Source organism: Rana temporaria, chromosome 4 (genome assembly GCF_905171775.1).
Source record: "Rana temporaria chromosome 4, aRanTem1.1, whole genome shotgun sequence".
Classification (NCBI taxonomy): domain Eukaryota; kingdom Metazoa; phylum Chordata; class Amphibia; order Anura; family Ranidae; genus Rana; species Rana temporaria.
In genome coordinates, this window is record NC_053492.1 from 310811696 (window position 1) to 310817395 (window position 5700).

At 41.6% G+C, this 5700-nt stretch overlaps 1 long non-coding RNA gene across 1 annotated transcript; it reads right to left on the minus strand.

The window, feature by feature from the left end:
* Positions 1-1296: 1296 nt before the first annotated feature.
* On the minus strand, positions 1297-3331 carry LOC120935403. Its single transcript, XR_005748460.1, has 2 exons — positions 3289-3331; positions 1297-1509 (listed from the first exon to the last, which is right to left on the minus strand). It is a non-coding gene; the product is annotated as an uncharacterized LOC120935403 (long non-coding RNA).
* Positions 3332-5700: the final 2369 nt, after the last annotated feature.

The window sequence follows — 5700 nt, forward strand, 5'->3', positions numbered from 1 at the left end:
TTACAATTTTTTGTTGAAAACGCAATTTACGTTTTGCGAATTTTTCACAAAAATGCGATAGGTTATAATGTAATCCTATGGAGGGGATTTAGAGTCTGTCATGTGACCTTAACATTGGAGATCTTTGTAATTAAAAATATCTTTACAAAAAGGGGAAACAAAATGGTCTCACGCCCACAAGATCTACTTTTCATACACAATTTTTATATCAAAACGTAGCTATGCTTGTCTGGTTTCTGGCAATGTGATCAATTCTGCGATACGTATTTTAGTTTTAGTTATTGGAGCAACAGCCAGAAATTATGTCTCATAGACTCTCATGTTAAATTATCTAAAAAATGTTGCTGCAAAACTCACAAAGACGCTCTTTTCTAAATCGCAGACATGGCCACATTTTTAAGTTTATCAACATAAATTTCATATCAATGCGTTCACAAGGGCCGTGTATTTCAAACGGTGTAGTCGTTGTATCGATCGCATGTACGGTTGAGGATTTATTAAGCTTTGTTTGGAGGCTTAAATCATGTATTTGATCTGTGAATTAAAAGCGTTTGTAATGTTATTTCTTTCCATAAATAACTTTCCTGACCTCAGTGCAATATTCCTCCTCACTGACCTGGGGGGGAGGGGAAACCTCTTGAGGGGGGAGGGGCGACCAGGAAGTCAGCATACTCTATACTTTGCAGATAGAGAAAGAAGCTGTGTGTCCTAAAGATAGTGTAGTGGTTATGGTGAATGTCTTTGGCAAGGGGCTCAGCAATTAAGCTATTCAGCATTCCCACTCGCATTTTCCTCAGGAAATGCATTGTCTAGTTACATTATATTTTAATACTACTGCTGCTGCCTCCATGCTGAGTAAAGCTTCATGACCTCTCTGGCACAGCGGATTCACCAACAGCCTCCGCTTCAAGCTACCAGACCGGATCGTAACAGCAAGTGTAACTAAAACAATTAACCTTATGTTAAACCCTGGTTTGCGGCCTTTATACTGCAACCATTAGGCTGTCTGCAAGAGCAAATCTGCACTCTCTCTCTCTTTCTTGCTCTCTCTCTCTCTCTGTATATATATATATATATATATTGTTGCTTTTGTTATGTTCATTTTTCAACAGTTTATTTTGTGTTCGTCGTGTCTGTGTCCGTGTGCTTTAGTTTGTCCTAGGTTTGTGTTAAATAAAATGATAGTATAAAATGTTTTTGCTTATTATGAAGTTAGATGTGTTGATGTTGATTTGTTCGATGTGAAGTTAGATGTGTTGAAAAACCTAAAAATCGATCTCAAAAAGAAATGAAACATTTCCAAAAAATAACATTTTTTAATCAAAAAATTAATTCAGACATAGCTGAGCATGAGCTTCTGAAGCCTTTCCAGCTCAGCAAGATATTCTAATTGCTGCTGGTCTAGCTGCGTATTTTGCTGGACCAGGTAGCGAATTTGTTGATGATTTCCCTTAATCCTCAGATGTGTCTTCTTTAGCAGCGCGTGCTGCTGCATCATCTTTCTTGCTACTGTTAGGATATAATAAAAAAACATTTGGATTTCAAAGAACGTTACCAAATAAATAAAATATTTTTTTTGCTTATTAATCAATCATTATCATGTGTATACACTTGTTATGTGTCTAACACATCCCGGGAGTGCAGAATTATTAGGCAAATGAGTATTTGGACCACATCATCCTCTTTATGCATGTTGTCTTACTCCAAGCTGTATAGGCTCGAAAGCCTACTACCGATTAGGCATATTAGGTAATGTACATCTCTGTAATGAGAAGGTGTGTGGTCTAATGACATCAACACTCTATATCAGGTGTGCATAATTATTAGTCAATTTCCTTTCCTTTGGCAAAATGGGCCAAAAGAAGGACTTGACAGACTCTGAAAAGTCCAAAATAGAGAGATATCTAGCAGAGGGATGCAGCACTCTTAAAATTGCAAAGCTTCTGAAGCGTGATCATCAAACAAAAGAAACGTGTGGAAAAACAAAGGCGCAAAATAACTGCCCATGAACTGAGAAAGGTTAAGCGTGCAGCTGCCAAGATGCCACTTGCCACCAGATTGGCCATATTTCAGAGCTGCAACATCACTGGGGTGCCCAAAAGCACAAGGTGTGCAATACCCAGAGACATGGCCAAGGTAAGAAAGGCTGAAAGACGACGACCACTGAACAAGACACACAAGCTGCAACGTCAAGACTGTGCCAATAAATATCTCAAGAAAGATTTTTCTAAGGTTTTATGGACTACTGAAATGAGAGTGAGTCTTGATGGGCCAGATGGAAGAGCCCGTGGCTGGATTGGTAAAGGGCAGGGAGCTCCAGTCCGACTCAGACGCCAGCAAGGTGGTGGTGGAGTACTGGTTTGGGCTGGTATCATCAAAGATGAGCTTGTGGGGCCTTTTCGGATTGAGGATGGAGTCAAGCTCAACTCCCAGTCCTACTGCCAGATTATGGAAGAGACCTTCTTTAAGCAGTGGTACAGGAAGAAGTCACCATCCTTCAAGAAAAACATGATTTTCATGCAGGACAATGCTCCATCACACGTGTCAAAGTACTCCACAGCGTGGCTGGCAAGAAAGGGTATTAAATAAAAAAAAGTAATGACATGGCCTCCTTGTTCACCTGATCTGAACCCCATTGAGAACCTGTGGTCCATCATCAAATGTGGGATTTACAAGGAGGGAAAACAGTACACCTCTCTGAACAGTGTCTGGGAGGCTGTGGTTGCTGCTGCACGCAATGTTGATGGTGAACAGATCAAAACACTGACAGAATCCATGGATGTCAGGCTTTTGAGTGTCCTTGCAAATAAAGGTGGCTATATTGGTCACTGATTTGTTTTTGTTTTGTTTTTAAATGTCAGAAATGTGTATTTGTGAATGTTGAGATGTTATATTGGTTTCACTGTTAAAAATAAATCATTGAAATGGGTATCTATTTATTTTTTGGTTAAGTTGCCTAATAATTCTGCACAGTAATAGTAGTCACCTGCACACACAGATATCCCCCGAAAATAACTAACACTAAAAACAAACTAAAAACTACTTCCAAAAAAATTCAGCTTTGATATTAATGAGTTTTTGGGGTTCATTGAGAACATGGTTGTTGTTCAATAATAAAATGAATCCTCAAAAAATACAACTTGCCTAATAATTATGCACTACCTGTATACTTCTAGCATCAATACCATATTATGGTTCTACAATCTGACAGGTGCGCTTTATATGTTGTCCATTTTTATATCTACATTTTGTTGTTGAAATGTTATTAATCATTGTGCACATATTTACCTTCCTGAGCGAGGCTCACAGGACCGCTCTCTTCCTCCTGCTCTTCTGCTTGAGAAGTTGGGGTGGTGGGGGGGGGAATCTCCTCAGCTTGCTCCTCAGCAGGAGCTGGGGTTGGGGAGTGGGAGGGCCCTGGCTGCTCCTCTTCATCCATCTCCTCCTCTGCCGCATCCTCCTCTGCCGCATCCTCCTCCTCCTCCTCATCGGCCTGGCGCCTTCTGCGCTTGGCGCGGATAACTGGCATTGGAGCTCCTATAATAACACAATGTTCATATATTATAAAAATGTTTTCTAATGACGTATGCAAATTCTGTGTACTGTGCTGTATTGTATATGAATACAAATTGATTTATATAGACAGTTAACCAATGGGACAATGTTATATTAAAGGGTCTTGTGGGCACTACAGGGGACTGAGCGTGAGCTGGGATGCAACCATGTTAAAATGAACTGTTTTTGTCTCCTTTGTTTTGTTCAGACCATCTCATGTTAAAAAAAGGGCCTGATGGAGCACACGGGATTACTATAACAACCCCACTCCTAACACAGGAATTTAGTGGTAATCTATATATATAAAACTCAACGTGTGTGTGTGCATAAATGTATGTATGTATGTATGTATGTATGTATGTATGTATGTATGTTCCAGCATCACGTACAAACGGCTAAAGATATTTATATGAAACTTGGCACACAGGTTACTTATATGTCAGCCACAAACATAGGATAGGTGGTTTAAACCTTACCCACCCCCACTTGCCATGGTCGGGGTTTTTCTTTAAAGTCCCATGCAAAGCAATGGGAAAATTATGTTCCCACATAACTTCTGTGTTCCTGTCTGCTGCCCCATGTCTTTTTTCAACAGTACTATGAATACCTTGGCCGGTGGTGATATATGTTAGCACAACATGGCATCTTGGTTAACAACATCTGACCTTACATGAATTACATATGACCTTACATAACTGTCACCAAAGGAGCTGCGGTGGCTCCACGCGATTGCCACTGCACTGACAACTGATTCACCTCTGCAGCTAGGGGTTCGGATCCCGCTCTCGGCTACCTGTGAATTGAGTTTGGTGGTCTCAGCCCCGCCCGTGGTGGGTGTGCTATGCGAGGTTGGGTTGGGAGGACCCCCTCACACCCGCCATTGCCAACCGGGGCATGGAGAAAGGTGGCAGATTGCCTCTGGGGGAGGCCTCCCAACTCCTGCAGGCCGGCTCCTCTCTCTTTCGAGTTCACGCACAAAATACACTTTTTTAAAAAAAAACATAACTGTCAACAATAACTTACCTGGATGATATTTAGCCCGAAGACGTCTGACATGAACCATTTGGCGCCTCTTCAGGTCAGACCACTTCTTAACAATGGCCTTGTGGTCATGTTGGCCGCCAAAGTCAGCGATTAGGGCGCTGACCACAGCCCTTTTCTCTGGCTGCCTCCGCAGCTCATCGTATCCTGTTTCCAGGAACTTCTGCAAGATGAAGAACAAAGTATATTGTAATACTTCTGTTGACAGCCTTATGGATATATGACGTAAATGTATGCTATTCAACAATTGGAAGCATTCTCGCCTTATTAATCAATGACAGGGGTAACATGAAAGATTTTATATCCTGCCATTTCGGTCGCCACCTTTTTTGCATAAATATAGCAGCCATTATCATTTGCATAATTATGAATATATTATTAACAACACAGGATACACGTATAGGGGAGATATGCGTTGCTAACTCTTTTCCCTGTCAGGAGCCTAACGCCCCGGGGGGTCAGAGACGGGACCTTTTTCGGAGGACCACTGACGTATGTACCCGTCGCAGTTTTTTGTGATGTCACTCTTTAGGTGTGTGCACATTTTTCACTGCATCCGGGTGGAGTTTTTGGGTTGTGTTTTGCACGCCACAGGCTTTTCAACAGGAAAAAAACAGCTGGAGGCAGAATGGTTGCAAAACACTACGTGTTTGTTACTTAACTCTGGGTTTCAAGACCAGTCCACCTCCAGCTGTTGCAAAACTACTACTCCCATCAGCCACGGTCTGTCAGTGCATGCTAAGAATTTTACTTTTGCTGCATCTAGGGTGCCACAGTTTAGAGACCCGTGCATAAAGGCCTGAAAAATGTGGGCCTGCAGAACTTACAATACTAGAAGTGCCAGCATTCCCAGGCATGCTGGAAGTTGTAGTTCTGCAACATCTAAAGGGCAATATGTATTCGAACGTCCTTGGGCCTTGAGGACACTGAAGTCAGGACGTTCGCATACGTCCTATGTCCAAAAAATTTTTAAATTCATTATGCTAAATAACAAGGAAAAGTGCCTAAATACACATTTGCCAACCAGGGTGTCTGCAGCTGTCCAGGCATGCTGGGACTTGTAGTTTTGTAAAAGCAGGAGACACATTTTTTGTGAAATACTAA